Source organism: Tamandua tetradactyla, chromosome 24 (assembly GCF_023851605.1).
Source record: "Tamandua tetradactyla isolate mTamTet1 chromosome 24, mTamTet1.pri, whole genome shotgun sequence".
Taxonomy (NCBI): Eukaryota; Metazoa; Chordata; class Mammalia; order Pilosa; family Myrmecophagidae; genus Tamandua; species Tamandua tetradactyla.
The window spans coordinates 3686073-3706717 of record NC_135350.1 but is presented as its reverse complement, the minus strand read 5'-3'; positions in this window follow the sequence as shown (position 1 = coordinate 3706717).

Sequence of the window (20645 nt, the reverse complement as noted above, 5' to 3'; positions counted from 1 at the left end):
ATCTCTTGCTAGCTCTGTCTTCCATATGGCGTTAGAACACAATTTTGCAAGTCTGTAGTAATATGATGATGCTTTGCTGGCACACCATAACTCAATCTCTGCTGCCACTCCACAGTGGTCTCTCTACCCAACTCTCTCCTCCTATTGTACAAATATTTCCTTTTCTTATGAGAACTCCACTCTTACTTGGTTATGGTACATATGGTTTCTGTTATGGTACATATGGTTTCTGAAATGAGTTCATTGACAAGACCAGGGATGAGGACTTAAATATATATTTTTATGGGCATGATTCAATCCACAGCAGTGACTAATATGTAATAACAAGTCTTTTTCTTTAGGATATATCTCTTCAATAAAGGAAAATTGAGTTTGTTGCAGGACTCCCAGACCTATGTCAATTTCACTCAAGGAACTTTATGGGTGTTTTGGCTGATGTTGTTTATCCACCAAATATGTTATTTCCAATGAGTACTTATTGCTTGAGTGTAATTTATGTATATAGTATGGACTCCAAATTTTGATTCTCCTTGATCTCATTTGAGTAAGTCATCCTGAAATATACTTTAGTATGATAAAGTTCTTCTCTAATTGCCATTGGTGAATATTGGGACAATTGGTTTTAGATATATGAGTCTGCCAATTCACTTCTAAACTGACACTTATTGCAGCTTTTCATATAATCTTTGCTTTGATTATTGTCCTTCATTCATAAAACATAAAAAGGACATAGGTACTTGTTAGTATGTGTAGTCAGGTAAGCAGATATTTTGTACCCATTGTACCTGATCACTTTCATATCTATATATATGATTAATGTACTTGAGGTCTGATGTGACCACCTCTAAAGTTCATGGAAAATGGTGAGAGACACCACCCTCATCTTCTGAGGGAGAGTACAAAAGAAATTTTAGGTATGAAGGAGGATGTTTACCTACCTTATGTTAAGTTGAAATATAGACATTAAAAAGAGTAGGTGGAAGGAAATGGGTGAGTTTTAAGCAAGAGGTGTGGATTCTGCTGGCCATTTGCCTATTTCCTTTCCTAGTCATTTTCCTTGTGACCCACATTTCCCAGCTCCTATGACAACTGGCTTCTTGCAAGATTCAGCCAGTGAAAGCCCTACACCAGGCGATGAATCTCCTCTTCTTGTCTCTCCAGTTTTAGGGGTTAATAATATCTTGATGCTGCCAATATATAGCTTGTATAATCATTTTCTTTTTGGCTTTTCAGATGTTCTAATACTTTTATAAATAAAGGCCTTATTAAATTATTTTTACAGGACTATCTAGTGTTCTAGTTTGCTAGTTGCTGGAATACAATATGCCAGAAATGGAATGACTTTTAAAAAGGGGAATTTAATAAATTGCTAGTTTACAGATCCAAGGTTGAGAAAATGTTCTGATTAAAAAACAAGTCTTTAGAAATGTTCAATAAAAGGCATCCAGGGAAAGATACCTTGGTTCAAGAAGGCCAATGAAGTTCAGGCCTTCAAGTGGAAAGGCACATGGCGAACACGGTCAGAGTTTCTCTCTCATCTGGAAATTTATGTGGCAAATACAGCATCATCTGCTAGCTTTCTCTTCTGGCTTCCTATTTCATGAAGCTCCTCAGGAGGCATTTTCCTTCTTCATCTGCAAAGGCGCTGGCTGGTGGACTCTCTGCTTTTTGTGGCTACATCATTCTGCTCTCTCAAAATCTCCTTCATTCTCCAAGATGTTTCCTCTTTTATAGGACTCCAGTAAACTAATCAAGACCCACCCAAATGGGTGCAGACATGTCTCCACCTAATCCAGTTTAACAACCACTCTTGATTGAGTCACATCTCCAGTGAGATAATCTAATTAAAGTTTCAAACATACAGCACCGAATAGGGATCAGAAGAAACAACTGCCTTTATAAAATGGGATTAGGATTAAAACATGACTTTTCTAAGTACATTACATCCTTTCAAACCAGCACGTCTAGTATGCACTTTTTCCACTGACTGGATCTAAACTGAAGCAATGACCTATTATCTAGCAACTCAATTGGATCATTAAAAAAAACTTTTGCAAAGCAAGTAATTGGGAACTATCTGATTTGCAAATACATCTTTTTCCAAATAATTCAAGTTACTCTTTTAATTTCTGTTAAGTATGCCAGATGACTCTACCAAATCTGATCAAATGATTCTTAGTCTTTTAACATAACCTATTACACTTTTGTTTATATTCAGAAAAACTTAATTAAAGCTTATATACTCTACAGCAGGAGTAAACACTGAAATACTGTTCATTTAAATCTTTTTCAATTTAGTTTTTTGGATAACTAATTTTATCTTTTCACTTTCCTTACATTTATTTTGTCAAAATTATATTCTAGTATTTTGTTTGTTTGTTTGTTTAGCATGGACAGGCTCCAAGAAACGATATGTCTTAGTAGTTTTTGCACATTCAACATATGATGTGTCTGTTCTTTTCCTAATTTGTAAAGTCAGTCCTCATTTTTAAATCAATCAAGCATATCATTTACTTTCTATGAAATGAAGTTTGACTTTATATTTTAATTTAGAAATGAGAGTCATAGCACTTCTGAATGAAAGAATAGCTGGGTATGAACTAACTTTATGTTCTCACACAGTGTGTAAAAAATCCTTAATTGTTAATTCAGTAGCCTAGAATTGAGAGCATTTATCATTTTAATTGCTCTGTTCAAACAAAGACCCAATTTTCATTGGCTATTACTTTTTATTCATATATGGTGTTCCCAAAATAAAGATTAAAGTATTTATTCCAGGTTCACCCATGCTATAGCATGTATCAGAGCATCATTATTTTCATAATGGAATAATATTAAATGGTATGTATATGCCACATTTTGATTTTCCATAAATCTGTTCATGGGCTCTTGTGTTGTTTCTTCCTTTTGGCTATTTTGAATCATGTTGCTGTGAACATTGGTGTATACACATCTGTTTGAATCCCTGCTCTCAATTCTTTTGGCTTTATACCTAGAAGTGGGAATTCTAGGTTATATAGTAATTCTGTGTTCAAACTTCTGGAGTGTTCTCCTCTGCAAAAGGAAATATATTTTCTGATATCCCTTACATGAAATACCTGGAATAAACACATTCGTAGAGGCATGATGCATATTAAATGTAACCAGGAGATGGAGGTTGGGGGGGAGGAATGGAGAGCTATTGCTTAATGGGTACCGAGTTTCTGTATTGGGTGATAAAAAGGTTTGGGTAATTTATAGTGGTGATAGCACAAAATTGTGAATGTAATTAATACCTTTGAATTGTACACTTTGACATGTTAAAATAAGAAATTTCGAGTTGTGTATGTTATTACAATAGAAAGTCAAACAAAAAATGTTAAAGGATGTAGGATAGCAATTAAGCCCATTCTTGTATCATATCTCTTTTGGGATTCTATCTTAGTTTGCTAAACCACCCAAGGGGTTGGCTTAAACGATGAGAATTTATTGGCTCAGGGCTTTGAGACTAGAAGTCCAAAATCAAGATGTCAGCAAGGCTTGCTTTCTCCCTGAAGACCCTGACATTCTGGTACTGACTACTGATAATCCTTGGGGACCCTGGCTTGTATTTCTGCCTCCCTCCACACGATGATGATCACTCCTTTCTTGCTTCTGAGACTCCAGGTTTTCTTTTTAGGCCTCCTGCAGTACCGATGAATGCCCACCCTTTTTCGGTGGCCACACATTGACTGAAGTAAACGTCTCTGAAAGATGGTATATACGGTGGGTTCACACCCACACGAATGGGATTTAGGTTAAGAACATATGTTTTTTGAAGCACCTAATTTATCAAATAATGTATATGTACTATTTCTAAGGGGAAAGTACTGAATTTCTAGTAATATTATACATTGGTTTATATGCACTTCTGTTCTGTCCAAGTAGTTTGGAAGGAGTCTTTTATAAGTTGTTCTTAGTGTCTATTACCTTTCACATGTGAAATAAATCAGAATGCTGTAATTAAATCTGGGAACAAAACAGTCTCACCTTCATGATAAAGAAGACAATCTTATGCAAAATAATGAGGTGAATAAGCTTATTAGAAGTGGCATTTACAATGGAAATATCAGATACTAAAACAGATTATTGTGGTCCCAGAACCACAATATACCTGGTTAATCACTGCTTTATAGATTCACTGTTTGGAGACTATCGATAGTAAAATTGCTAGATGCAGGGATTGTTATATTATTAATGGTTTTATACTTACTTTTGAGTAGTTCTGGTGTTTTATGAAGCATTTACAATCTTAAGAAAATTTGATTTTATTGCTGTTAGAAAGTTCCAACTCTTTTAAAATATATATTGTTGGGATATGATTTGGCTTCTCTGAAAGAAACAGAATAACTGTGGGTTTAACCTCAATACATTCTCTCTCTCACAATTAGCATCTCTATCATAAGCAGTCTAACACTGTGTTGACATTTCTATACAGTTGGAGAACCAGACTCCTTCTATCATGTTTATGTGCCTTTCTTAGTAATTTTTCTGTAATCTGAAAGATGTTACTATCTAGAAATACATTCAATAATGAATGAAAAGTAGTGAAGTTAATGGTCAGCCTTTACCACAAGCTACACTTTGGCCACCTAAATATCATGATGCTGGTACTTAATATGCAGCTACTCACGCAGTGAAAACATATTCAACTTCTACATAGGTAAATTGATCGTTCGGCCCCATATAGAAACTGCTTCCAAATCTAAGGATAAACTGGATTTTATAAGAATTCTCCATTTGGTCCAGACATGGCAAGACAAAGAGAAGTGTGCCAAGACTCCCTGCTCTAAGTGAAAACAACTTTGAAATCTCTCAAAATGAGACAGTCCAAATTTTAAGATATTAAAATGTGTAAGAAATTGTCTATGACAAATTCTCCAACTGCTTTTCCACAGCAACACAACTGTCATCAATTTCCAGCCTGCAATATCTATTACTTCACAGCCCTTTCAGGTTTTGTTCCATTCAATATTATGACTATGTCCCAATTTTGTATGACTTAGGAAACAATTTTAGCTGTTATGGTACAGATCAAAATCAGTGGCTCAAATGAGAGAGGTTTATTTCTCTCTCATGTACATTCTAGGGTTCATATGGAAGCTCTATTCTGTTGGAGACCCAGAATATTCCTATTCAGCTTTCCTAACATAATATGTTGCCCTTCTCATCGCTGTACTAAAGACATATGACTGCCATCTAATCTGCAGAGACATTATATGGCAGAGATTCTCTGCCAAATAAGCCAGAGAAAAAAGCAAAAGTGGGAAAGAAGGGCCTGTTCTTTTACTTTAAAGCTATGAAACAAATTCTGCATATGTTGCCTCCACTTGCATCACTTTGTACAGAACTTAGTCATTTGGCTAGTAGTCTTTGAAGTAAAAGTGAATTTTTTTACAAATTCCCAAAGTCAATATTTTCAAAATTAATTCTAAATGTAGATATATTAAATAATAAAACTATAAATTCCTTATGTTTTTAACTCTTATTCAATTATGAAGAAAAATGTTAGACTTGCTTTAATTGGGACATTTTCTCGGCCTTAGAACTGTAAACCAGCAACTTATTAAATTCTCCTTTTTAAAAGCCATTCTGTTTCTGGTATATTGCATTCTGGCAGCTAGCAAACTAGGAAAGAGTGTTTTATTCTTTCAAGAAACACATATTAGAGGATGGAGAAATACAGTCAAAAGCTTTAGGAAAATCAAAAGAAAGACTAATCATGCTTACATTTCAGTTGCCTCACATTTAATGAATTTACTACCATTGTAAGAAAAATCCACAAATTTAGCGGCTTTAGTCATACAAACATATAATTTCAGTTTATGTGGGCCAGGAAACTAGGTATGAGTTTGTTGAGTCCTCTACTGAGGGTCTCATAAGGCTGAAATCAAGGTGTCTACAATGCTGTAATTCTTAGGTGTGGTCCAAGTCTTTTCCAAACTCATGTGTTCGTAGAATTCATTTGCTACCTGGTTGTTGGTTGCAAGCACTATTTGTTAATTGTTGATGGGAGATTGAACTCAGCTCCTAGCAGCTGCCCCCACATCTGCTTTTCACACCTTAACTCTGCTTTCTTCCAGGTCAGCAGAAGCACTTCTTGTTGGCTTCTTTCTCTGCAACCAAATAAAACTTTGTTTAAATGAGTTCACCTGATTATCAGACACACTAAGAATAATATCCTTTTTATCATGTAGAACAAAATAATCACAGGAGTGGCAGCTCACCATAGTCACACAGGAGTGATAGCTCACCATAGTCACACAGGAGTGGTAGCTCACCATAGTCACACAGGAGTGATAGCTCACCATAGTCACACAGGAGTGATAGCTCACCATAGTCACACAGGAGTGATAGCTCACCATATTCACAAGCTCCACCCACACTTAATGAGAAAGGAAGAATGTGTACACCAGAAGACAAAAATTTTGCTACCACAACATTAAATGCAAAGTTCTTTCTAGTTTTTCTCTCCCCCTCATTTCAAATGCACATTTTAATTCTTTTCTGAAGTTTTATTTTTATGAATAGTCTAAATATATAATAAAGGTTGATTTCCCATGTATTTAATAATAATTTGTTAATATGTATCTCTCAGTATAAGTTAGAAATATTGCCTCTCTGTGATCCAATTTTGAATTCTTATGGGTTTGGGATATCTGAATTGGCTTGAATTTAGATGAGAGTAATTGTAATATAATTGCTCTTAAACAAGTTATCTTTTGTCTTTTCTATTTCCAAAATTTTTTATAGTAAGAAACTTCAGTTTTCATTAGGGGATAGTCTAAAAGTCAGAAATACATTTTAATCTTTGTTCTTCCTTTTTTTTTTTTTTGAAAGAAGGAAAGAAATTAAGTCATCAATGAAAATTATAAATTGTCCCTGTTGAATATCCAGACTGTTTATAAAATTTCCCAGGTAACAATTACTACCTTAAAATAGTATAACCGAGAAATTGGGATTTAAGAGATGATTTTCATTACTGAATCATTGTATAGATATTCTTTTTTGCTTTCTGGTATGTTGGAGTAAATAGACAGAAATTCCTGAAACCTCTATATTGTAATCCAGCTGCCTTGGTCTTTGATGATGATTTTATAGCCCTTATCTTCTGCCCCTGTGATTGTATAAATCTTCATTTGTACCCATTTATCCATTTTTTCTATTATCGAGTCATGTAATCAGTAAAGACAGCCCCTAATATCTTGGATGAGCCCAGAACTAACTCATCGCAACCTAATGTTATCTTGATAACCAAGGCTGGATCTAACCCAAGTGGGCCTGCCTAACATGTGCAGTGGCTTCGACTTAAAACCACAAGTCACCCATCCTCCGCCATTTTCTTACTCACGTTCTGTGGCTAAGCATGTAATCAGTCTGCGCATTTCCAATAATGAGATCACCTCTAGTTACATCATCTGGGGCCACTGTGCTCCTTATAGTAAACCCAAAACTATCAGAATTACTAGAGTTCAGGGGAGGGGACAGATTTTGGTCCAATAGCCCATCTGCTCTCCTACTATGACCTAGTAATAAATTCTTTCCCTCTTTGAAAACTGGGTTTCTCGGGAATTGGTTATTGAGTGGATCAAGCAAAATACCCCATGGCCTTTGCCCAGTAACAGTAGAATTTCCATTTGATGCCTAACTGTATATAATAAGTATGACAAAGTTTTTTTGTGTGCTTATTGTTTTTTTTCTTTTTATTTCACTTCTTCTGTGTTGACTCTCCAGAGTTGTTTGGAAAGATAAGAAGGAAAACTGTTGCCCAAACAAAGTTGAGTTATTCAACCTTGCTAAGCAAGGTGAGGGGTGCCTCCTTGACAGAACTGGCAAACTAGGTGAGCTATTGAGCTCTTTATGACTTTATTTTGAAACACATATATTTATTTATTTATATGACTTTGGAATGTCTACAGTGCTTGTAATTTTTATTATTTGCTTAAAATTAAAATTAAATACCTTTAATAATTTAGATATGTCCCTAAAATCCTATATATTGTAGGAGTATGTATATGTATGATAGCAATGAAATTTAATAAATTCTTCCATTGATCTTAAAAATCAAGGATTTGTTTTTTAAAGTTTTATTATGGTTTCTAATATAAATAATATTAAAAGTTCATTGCGATTTGGAATTGACCTTTATGTTTTCAGGAGATAACATTTTTTTACTGAACAGATTACTAGATCTTGATTACTTGATTAACATACTGTTAAAATATTCAACCCTTAAGTGCCCTTTTTGAAATTCCTCTTTTAAGTTTACTGAGAATTTTATCATTATTGATATTAGTTGCCATTTATAGTACTAAGTATATCTAAAAATTTTCCTAAAGAGAATTTCATAATGGTTTTCAAAATTACTGATAAGTTCTGAACTGCAAATTAAGAATTTCTTAATATCAATATTTTATTGACTAATCTAATTTTTTGAAATTTTAATCTGTTTGATTTATAATAAAAAATATTTAATGCAATTTGTATTGCTCTGTATACAGCTTTGGAATCTTTCATTAATTTTTTTTTACTACTGATATTTTGAAAACTTCCAAAAAAGTAGATCCAATACAAATCCAAAAAAGCACAAACAAAAATTTATTAACTGCAGAGGTTATAAGAAACACTGGATACCACAGATATTAATGCTGAAGTTTGCAGATGGAGAACTAGGAGCAAGGTGGAGATTCACTCTTCATTCTCTGTCTATACTATGTAGTATGTACACGTTATTTTCATTTACCACTGATTGCTGTATGGAAATTTTTACAGTATCTTGGATATCTGACATACAACACACATGAGTATTTCTGATTCTATTGAAACAATGTCCTTAGAGCATTTTGAGATTTCATTTCCAACCCCATCACTCCTGAACAAATGTAAACATGCAATCAACAAAGAGTCCCAACATGAAGCCTGGCAAACAGTAGGAAATCAAAAAACTGCAGCTATTGTAATTACATCCTATATTGTCCGTCAGGAAAAGAAAATAAATTGTTATATTTTACTTTATTAAAATTGTATTTCCAGGAATCATGGCCAAGTGTGAAAACTATTAATAACCCATTAATAAAATAAAACATTTCCAAGAGAAAGAAAAGGAGTTAAGGAGGTAAGGGTAGAGAGAGACAGAGAGAGAGAGAGAGAGAAGAAGAAACTGAATTAATTATCTATTCTTCTTCTCTTTAGGTGTAAGTTTGGTAAAATAAGCTCTCAGTCACAGCACAGAACCATACTTGATGAAGATTCTAATCTGATATCTTCTTTCAATTGGGTATGAATTACCAGGAATTTTCTTGTATTTATTAGACCATAGTTTAAATGAAGGCATTTACCTCTTTAATAGTTTTAATTTTAAAAGATTTCTATAAATCAAAATTTAAAAATGAGGATTACAGAAATAATTTAATTAATGAAAAATTCCAGGGATTTTTTAATAAATTTAAAAATTATATATATATATATATATTATATATATGTAATTACTTCTTAAGAACACTCCACCATGACACATATTTGTTGAGCAATGATCACTTTAGCAATTTTTAGAAGCATCTCTACCCTGCCATTTCCTCTCTCATGATATTGTGATTTCTAATAGATTATATTAGCAGTAAAAAACTTTTTTTGAGTGTCCATTATAGATTTGAAAATTCACAGAGCATGCTGCATTCATTATTTTAATTAACTTTTAGCAGCATGTTCTAGTTTGCAAGCTGCCAGAATGCAATATGCCAGAAATGGAATGACTTTTCAAAAGGGGAATTTATTAAGTTGCAAATTTACAGTTCTAAGGCTGTGAAATTGTCCCAATTAAAGCAAGTCTATAGAAATGTCCAATCTAAGGCATCCGGGGAAAAATACCTTGGTTCAAGAAGGCTGATGAAGATCAGGATTCCTCTCTCAACTGGAAAGACACGTGGTGAACATGGCAATGTCCTATAGCTTTCTCTCCAGGCCTCTTGGCTCATGAAGCTCTCCCAGGGGTATATTCCTCCTTCATCTCTTAAGGTCTCTGGTTGCATGGGCTCTAGCTCTCCTCATTCTCAAAAGGGACTCTCTCCAAAAAGCTTCCTGTTTTAGAGGATTCCAGTAAACTAATCAAGACCCAGAAGGATGGGTGGCACCACAACTCCCTCTATTCAAAAGATACACCCGCAATTGAATGAGTCACATCTCCTTGGAGATAACCTAACCAAGTTTTCAACATACTGTACTGAATACAGTTTAAGAAACAGTTGCCCCCATGAGATTGGATCAAGATTAAAACATGGATTTTCTAGGGTTCATATACCCTTTCAAACCAGTGCACATATTAAGGATAATTTGAGTCTCATTTTACCAGTAAGAAAATTGATGCTCATGGAGTCAAGCGATTTTCCCAAAGTTTCACATTTAGTAAGTGCTGGAACCAGAACTCAAACTGTATATCTGACTTTAAAGCTTGATTTCCCAATCACTCCAATTTACTGCCTTCTTATATTCCCGTTTTTCTGGCTGGCTTATAGTACCAGTTGCACTATTTACCATTGTATATGTTACTTTTAAAGCAGTGCTGTGATGATAGAAATATTCTCTATATATTTTGTTCTATATATTCATCATAGCTGCATGTGGCTACTGAGTACTTGAAACATGACCATTGTCACTGAGAAACTAAGTTTTAAATTTATGCAATTTTAATTAATTTAAATGTTAATGAATAAGTGATTAATGACTATCATAATGGGAAGTGCTGTTCCAGAAAGTATCTTTTGTTTCTTAAAATAGTGCTCTTGAAATGGAAACAAGATCACTTGCCAATTGTTAAGAAAGAAAATGAAAATAAAATTTAAAATAAAGAAGATATATTTCTGATCCTTTCTGGTAATTTTCACAGCTTACTATTTGTTGGAACACACTGGTCAAGAGGAAGGATTTTATACAATACTTAATGTTTATTTATTTTTCACAAACATACCTGGAAATATATATGTACAGATATATTTAGATTATTTGCATGTACAGGTAGGTATATTTGTAATTTTTTATTATTATCAAGTTACTCATATACCAGAAAGCAGAAAACTTGGACAGAATTAAAATGCAAAATAAATAAAGGTCTTCATATTTGTACTACATAATCATGTGATGTTTTTTTGTTCACTAATCACCATATTTAAAAATTTTTTTAATTAACATATGTGTTGGTTTTGCTTCACTTCTGTTCTTCTCTGAAAGTCAAAATTTTATAAAATTTAGTGCTTATATCCTTTGCAGTATATTTCCAATTCTATTTCTTGTAATAGTCCATTAGATTTCATATTTTATGAATTGATGCTTCTGACTTTTTAAATAAGCTTGTTTACCATATCAAATCCTATTTTAATCTAATAAGAAAGAGCATTAAGAAAATATAGAAGATATGTCCAAATAGGAATTAAATACAGTAGCCTACTTTGATATACCTACATAACTGATAATAGTAATTATATCATTTTTTTATTATTAGGAAATATAAGGCCATTTAGTACTTCTGTATTGAGGCATCTGCTTCATGTAGTAGTTAAATTATTTATTCCATTTAAGTGCTAAATCTTACTTAGTTTGGAAAATATGATAAATTATAGCATGTTGCTCAGATATAATCCTTCAATGTTTAAGGGCAGGTGAGGCATGGGAGAATTTTGAAATACCAGCCTTAAGATGAAAGACTGTTAACTCTGATGCATATATAATAGGGCTTTGCTTTGTAAGGTTATTTTTTACTCCAGAGATACACTATTTTATTCTAGAATTTGTAACTAGGTCATTAACCCAAGTTAGAGGTATAATGGCTTAAAATTAAATTAAATTTTGTTCAGGTTAGCAGCAAAAAAAATGATAATAATAAACTTATTCAAATGAATTTAACAACTACACAAAACCATTTTAAAAGCTCCAGGAAAAAACATTTTTTTCTTTACTCACGCTTATATGCACATGTGGTTATTATAATGAAAAAAACTGAATTTGTAGGTATATATACATATATATAAAGAGTGAACTTAAAATAATGCAGATTTCTTTATAAAAATAAGAATTCATGTATTCCAATGATTTCTCTTAAATCAGGGGAAATTATTTACATTGACATTGCTGAAAAAAATATTTAGAATCTGTTGATTTAAAATTGCCTGAAAAGTAAATCTTTTTAGTCACAGGAAGAAACCAATGATATCATTATAAAACTGTATGTAGTTTACTATTATAGGAGTTTAGAAAGTGAAAAGTGAAGTCACATACACAAAAAATGATTTTTTGTAATAAATACACTGACTAAGGTTTAGGTATTCAGATTATGTATTTCAACATATCAATGGGAAAAGATAAACAATCTGTAAAATAATGGACAAAGGTATGACTAATCATTTCACAGTGCAGAAGAAAGCATGCAGGGTCAACAATCCTTAGAAATGATGTTCTATCCAATACTAATTACTGAAATGCAAATTAAGCTACATTAAGACATTATTTTACACCTACCGGATTACAAAAAAAAAAATTTAAAAGAGTGTTGGCGAGACTGTAGGACAATAGATTCTCTCATGTATTCCAGGTGACAGGTCTACAAAGTATATTTCAAGATGCAGCTTTCTTTATAATCCTTCCAGGACACATCTAACTGAGCAGTATTATGCAGATTTTTGTGACATTTTTAAAGCAGTAGACAATAGAATATGAACTGATTGCTACTGTTCTTAACCCTTTCACTTTTTACCAGAACTGTTCAGGGCTCGCACATCCCACATAAAGTGTTAATATTGTTATTATTGCCTCAGGACCTGCTTTATAACAGATCTTGGCTAAAATCCCTAGCAAAGTTCTTCAGGAATATAACTTATGTTCAAAAAATGGTGGATACAAACCTAAAAGGCAAAATCCAGATGGGAGTGAAAGGGTTAAGGATTCTAACAGAAAGTCTCAAGGGTGGGAGCAGAGAAAAAAGGAGTGACTAGAAAATTGCAGTTAAATGCTGAAAATTAAAGTAAGAGAGAAATATCTGAAAAGAGCAAGAGAAAAATGGCTTGCCAAGGACAATGGAACCCCAAGAGGATTAAGAGTTAATATTTCATCAGAAACAATGGAAAGCAAAAGACAGTAGAATTTCATATTTAAAGTTCCAAAAGAAAAAAAAAAGTCTCAACTAATAACTTATGTACATAAAAGCTGTCTTTAAATAATAAAAGTGAATAGGGGAGGGCCACAGTGGCTCAGCAGGCAGAGTTCTCACCTGCCATGTTGGAGACCCAAGTTTGTTTCCCAGTGCCTGCCCATGTAAAAAAAAAAAAAAAAAAAAAGTGAATTAAGAACATTCCCAGAAATAAAATCTCATTTAATTTGTGGCTAGCAAATGTGCCTTATTAGAAATAAGAAAGAAAGTTCTTCAGGTTGACCTCAGTCACCCAAGATGTAAATATACACAACACATGCACAACATGCATAAAAGCATTGCTAAAAGTAATTAAATAAATATCAAATAGAGTAAAATGCTTATTTATTTTTTCTTCTCGTAACTGATTTAAAAATCAGATAAACAATTTGTACCTAATTACGCTGTTGGGCATAAAACTTATAGCAATATATTTGACAATAACAATCAAAGAGGCATTATACTAAAGAAATAACCCCAGGTGGTAGCTCAGATCTACAAGACTACATGAACCAAATCTAAATGGGAAACAAGGAAGTTAATGCAGCAAAATCTGTGAACACATACTTGATTTTAGTTTCTGAGCTGCTCAAGCAAATACCATGAAGTGGGTCAGGTTAAACAACGGGAATTTATTTTTGCTCATTATTTTGAGCCTAAAACATAATCCAAATCAAGCATCATCAAGGTGATGTTTTCTTCCTGAACACTGGTGTTCTGAGTCTGGCTGCTAGCAAATCTTGACCTTTAGCTTGCCGCATGGCCTCTCTTGGCTTCTCCCTTCTCTTCTGAGTTCTGTTGATGGTCAGCATCTTCCTGTGACTTTCTGTCTGTCTGAATTTCACTCCACTTATAAAGGTCTCAAGCAATAGGATTAAGACCCATCCAGTCATTGAATTGATTCGTTTCTCATTAGTTTTTATATTTTTGGATAACTCCAATATAATCATTACAGCTTCTTCTGTAACTACTATGTTCCTTAAAAATGGAAATGGTATGAATTTGTCCACAAAGAATTTGATTGTAGGTACTATATAAATTATTTAGGAAGATACATATGACAGGTGTTAATTTCTAGATGCCTTCTCGAAATCACCTGTTTTTCTATTTAATAAAAAGTAGTTTAAAATGCTGATTATCCTCCGTTGTAGTCTAATACTGGACATTAAGCTCTGTCCTGAAAGAACGTACGTATTACTAGGTGCATTTTAGAATGAGAAATTTATTGGCATTTAATTGGGTCACATCCCTCAAATTATCTGAAACAGGCCATAATTTTAAGTGTTCCATTCTTTTGACAAACCACGTAAGACACTTTTTGGTTTTGGATATATAATCATTGTTCATCTATTTTCCCTCAAATAGAATCCTAATTTATGCAGGTAGATCAGGACAGCCTTTGCGCCAGACCAAGTTTGGCATAAGGTATTGCATTTGCTTTTTCTGAGTGTGGTTTCTCAGTTTCATCTTCCTTTAAAAAATAAAAATATGGTGTCTTACCTCTCTTTAGGGAGGTTGGCAAATAGTCCTTTTATTTACTGCTGCTGTGGAGTGATAAGATATGCACTTTATCATTGAAGACTCAGCAAAAAACAGCAGCAACAAAAATGCCTTTTCCTTCCCAGTGTATCCAGACTAGATCACATTTGAAACTTATGGAAATTTTCCAAGTGATCTTTGCTTTTTATAGATATTAATGTTATACAAGTAAGTCAAATTAATGTTTATGTACACACACACCAAATTTAAAAAAATCTGTGGCATACTTAAGGTTTTTTTTTACGTAAGGTAAAAATCTTTAGCTTATAAAAGTACAGTGGTATGATATTGAGAAATTACGAAAACATAAAACCCATCCCACTTTTTAATAGAACAATTTTTTTTTTTTGCATGGGCAGGCACTGGGAATCGAACCCAGGTTTCTGGCATGGCAGGCAAGACCTCTGCCTGCTGAGCCACCATGGCCCAACCTAATAGAACAATTTTAAGGTACATTTTTATATGCTGAGCCACAGATTTTTTTAAAATTTGGTGTGTGTTGTACACAAACATTAGCTTGACTTAGTTGTATGACATTAATATCTATAAAAAACAAAGGTCACTTGGAAAAGCTATAAAAATACTTCCCATTTACTCCTTGCTGTCCGTCCTAACTCATTTGGGCAATGTGTATTGCGTGTGTTTATGTGTGTGTGAGGAAATATATTTAATCTCTTTGGATTAGACAGACCATCAGAGACATTATTCAGAAGTATCTGTGTATTACCATCTCGTTCATATTTCTTATATGTGAGGTATATGGTACCAATTAGCTTTACTTCGATGTTTGCCAAATTTGAATAAAGACATTGGTATGAAATTATAGAATCTAGAGAAAATGTTTGGGGCTTGAAAATTAACAACTTGTTTTTATATACCACCCTGTCCAGCCCAGTAGCCTATTCATCTTTCCTATTCTTTAAGCTCCCTTCCTCTTCCCAACTTTCTCATTTTTGGGGGGGCATACCCCAATATTTTTGTACTATCACTAAAATTGCAATTCTATGACAACTGGGCAATTATAGCATGGAAATGGACTCGTATTAATAGTACAATAGTCACTTGTGTGCCACATTTTCATTAGTAAATGAAGAGACAATATATTATAAAGGAAAAAAATTTTCGTTATGCTTGCATTTTCATTATATTGTATGATATTGTATATGTCCCAATTTGTATTATATACATTAATGTTTTTCCTACATACAAGCATAAAAATTGTAACTTTGTGTAAAGGTAGCTTATTAGATCTTTAATGTTTTATTTTATAAAAGAAATTCTAACAGTGGGACTATCATTGCCAAACTGTATATGAGAAATGAATTTTATCCCAATGGTTAATTTCTTTTATCAACATTCTATATTTCACTAATAAAAGATATGGGATACTATGCATAAATTCTATTTGTTTGTTTGTTTGTTTTCTTTTTTTACATGGGCAGGCACTGGGAATCGAACCCGGGTCCTCTGGCATGGCAGACAAGCGTCCTTGCCTGCTGAGCCAACATGGCCTGCCCAATAAATTGTATTTTTAATGCTGCTTCATATAAGCATTTTGTTTTTTGGTTTGCATTTTTAATATTAACAAAATTCAACACTGTTATTTAAAGTAAAACCTTGTTGCATGTGTAACAACATTATTTACCCTCTAGCCCTCCCCACTCTTTCATCTAAATTTCTCTTTATCAGTGCTAACTTCATACATTTTGTATAATGGCAGTAAAATATAACTTTCACACTGAGGAAAAGAATCTTTTTTTTTTTTTACATGTGGTCTGTCCTGATGCACAGTCCCCTTCCACCTATGGACCTGTGAAGCCTGGATTAGAAGTTATCTGCTCCTGGTATACAGTGGAGGGACAGGCATAAAGAGAAATTGGAAGGAAAACAGGGGTCACAGTTCTCAAACAATTCCAAAGCCCAGGAGAATGTACTCCATTAGATTTCAAGGTGTGCGAGTCATCTGCAGAATGATGCTTTGTCCCCTGGCCTGATGAAGAAGCAACCCCACCCATTCCAAGTGCTTATGCAGTAGCCATGCTCTGCTTGAACACTGGAGCGAAGTCTTAACAGTCTCCAAGCATTGGGATAGCACCCAGACTCTCCATGAATGCTGAGGAACAGGATTTACTCTCTCCAAGCACTGGAGCTGTGGCCAGACTCTGAATCCCTGCCCAGCCCACTGGGGTGGCAGCCCTTTTCCTGAGCAATGAGGTGGAAGACCTGCTGTATCCAAGCACTAAGACACACTTACCCTTTCCACACACATGGGTGGGCCCACTCTCATGACCCAACAAGGTATCTTCAGTCCAGGCCTCAGCTTCTTCCATAGTTCTGCCCTTGAATCCATTTTTCCTTCACTTCATTCCTTTTCTGTCCCTTTTAGTCTAGGCTGGAAGTGATTCCACTCATATAAATCCCACAAAATAACTGTTGGTTTTGCATGTAGTTCACAAGGGTAAACACATTCACATGGCCAGACCTTCCGAAGATCCTTCCTGGATAAATTCACCTCCAATCCTGTCTTGCATGGAAATTACTGACTAGTTCCATGGTCAGTCAAACCCTCACAAGAAGCGCTATTCTCTGAGGCTTAATTTTTAAAAGCTCATAATTTTCTAAACCATCAATTTCAGTATTTTTATGCCCATCCCTTTCTTCTTACCTTTCACTAAAACATGCAAGGAGAAACAAGGATGCCCTTTCCACACTTAGCTGGAAGTTTTCTCAGCTAAATATCCAAGTTCATTGCTTTCAAGTTCTGTCTTCCATCCGACATCAGAATTCAATTTGCACCAAGTTCTCTGCCATGTTAAAAAACGGATAGCCTTTATTCCAGTTTCCATTAACATGTTCATCATTTTCTTCTAAGACCTCACTGGAAATCCTTTAGTATCCATAGTTCTACCAATAGTCTCTTCAAAGCAATCTAGGCATTTTCTATTAAGTACATCACAATTCTTCCAGCTTCTACCCTTTTCCCAATTTTTAAGCCATTACCACATTTTTCATATTTGCAATGGCAGCAGACCACTCCCCTGGTACCAAAATCCATTTAAATTTCTGATCTGCTCAAGCAAATGCCATGAAATGACTCAGGTTAAAAACTGGAAATTTATTTGCTCATGGTTTTGAGACTAAAAGTATTTCAGAATGAAGTTGCCATCAAAATTAGGCTTTCTTCACAAAAATTGGCATTCTGGGGCTGCCTGCCAGTGATTCTTGACCCTTAGTGTGTCACATGGCAGGGTACATAGTGGCATCTGGTCTCTTCCTTCACATCCAGCTTCAACTGATGTCCAGTATCTGCATCCTGTGGCTTTCTCTCTGTCTGAACTTCACAATGCTCACAAGGCCTCAAGTAATAGGATTAAGACCCATCCAGATCAAGGTGGGCCACACTTCATCTGAAGTAACCTCATCAAAAGGTCCTAGTTACAATGGGTTTACAGCCATAGGAATGAATTAATTTTAAGAACATATTTTTATCAGATAGATACAGCTTCAAACCATGACATACCTCTTTTCTACTTTAAGCCTCTTTAATCAATATTATTTAAAATAATAATTAAAAAAAGTCAACATAGTTTTTATTGTAACATATATTGATGAAATAAATATAACAAAGCACAAAAGGAGAAGAGGAAATAGAACTCGGTAGGGCTAACATTTCTATTTCTTGCTGAATTAACTTAGTGTAGTACTAAAGTAGATTCTGATAAGTTAAGATGTGTTTGGTAAGCCCTACAGCAACTATTAAGAAAATAGCTAAAGAATTTAGGGAAAATTCAAAACAAAATTAAATTATTACATTAGAAAATATTCACTTAATACAAAGGAAAGCAGAAAAGGAGGAATAAGGAAAAATGAGACCTATAGAAAACAAAATGACAGAGTAAATACAACTGTATTAATAATATTAAATGAGAATGGGTTATAAAATCCAAGCAAAAGGCAGAAAATGTGAAACTTCTGTAAAGATAGTAAGAAAGGGTAAAAGAATATGCTGAATACAGAAGACTCACTTTAGATTCAAACATACAAATAGGTTAAAAGAAAAAGAACAGAAAAAGTTATATCATACAAATATAAAGCATAAAGAAGATGGAGAAGTTATATTAATAACAGACAAAAGAGATCTTAAAACCAAAAAAAAAATGTTACTAGAGATCAAGGACATATCTGAGGTTAAGGATTGAATCATGTACCCTACAAAAGATATTTAAATCCTAAACTGTGATTCTGTGGGTGCGAACCTATTTGTAAATAAGAACTCTGGAGATATTATTATTACTTATGTTGCAGTCAAATTGACTTAGCATGGGATGTAATTTTCTAAGACTAGAGGACTTATAGAGGAAATTCAGACACAGGTATTATAGGACAGAGCTCAGAAGTCAGCTGAGGTTAGAAGAGCAGACATAAGAGAAATGTATGACAATGGGCTGCCATTGCCAGAATGCTATATATTCCAAGAGAAAGCATGGCTTTGATGACATGCTGATTTAGGATTTCTAGCCTTCAAAACCATGAGACAATAAAGTTTGTTGTTTAAACCAACACATTAGGTGATACCTATCATAGCAGCCCTAGCAAACTAAAACATTTGCTCATGATAAAAGGTCAATCAACAAGATAATGCATATAAAGGTCCATCAGGAAGATATAACAACTATAAAACTATATTTATTTATATAAATATAGTAAATATTTATAAAAGATGCCCCCCCAAAATGAAGTTAACTGACAGAAATGAAGAGAGAAATAGATAATTCAGTAATAACAATTAGAACCTTCGATACTCTACTACTTTCAATAATGGATAGAACAATGAGACAAATATCCAGAAGAAAATACAGGACAAAAACAACAGAAAACACTAAACAAATAGGCCTAACAAACATCAGTTGAACACTCCAACCAAAAACAGCACATATGGAACATTCTTCACAATAGACCATATGAGAGATCATAAAACAAGCTTCAAAACTTTTAAAGGGTGAAATCATTCAAGATATGTTCTCAACAAAAGTGATGGGAAATTTTGATAATTTACAAATATGTGGAACTAAACAACAGAGTCATAAATAACCAAATCATAATGTAAATTAGAAAATATTTTGAGATGAATGAAAATGAAGATGCAACATACCAAACCTGATGAGATGCAGCTAAAGTGGTGCTTAGAGAGAATTTTATAACTATCCACCCATGAATTTAAAAGCAAATAAAGATCTCAAAGCAATAACCTAACCTTGCACTTATAAAGACACTGAAAAAAGACCAAACAAAATGCAAAGCAAGCAGAAAAAAAAGAGTAATAAAGAATAGCACAAAAGTTAATAAAATAAAGAATTAAAAAAATGAAAGAGCAAAGCAAGAAAATCAAAGGTGTTTCTTTGAAAAGATCAGAGAAATTATCAAGTACTTATTTAGATTATCCAGGAAAAAGGAAAGAATTCTTAAATTACCAAAACCAAGAATGGAATGGGAGCTGATACTACTAGCATTAAATAAAAAGAAATAAAAAGAATTTTAAATAAGAAGAACAACCGAATACCAACTGATTTGAACAACTGAATGTCAAGAAATTAACCAATTTGGATGGGTTGAACAAACTCTTAGAAAGCTACTTATTACAAAAACTGACTCAAAAAGATATATAAAATCTGAATAGACCAATACCAAAGAGATTGAATTGGTTATCAATAAAATTTCCCCAAACAGCAAGGCAAGGCCAAAATTGTTTCACTGTTGAATTCTACAAAATATTTAAAGAAGAATTAATACCAATTATTCACATATTTTTCCAAAATATAGTAGTAATCATTTCTCAACTCATTCTATGGAGTCAGTATTACTACAATGTCAAAATCAAGCAAATGCATTGCATGAAAAGAAAATCATAGACCAA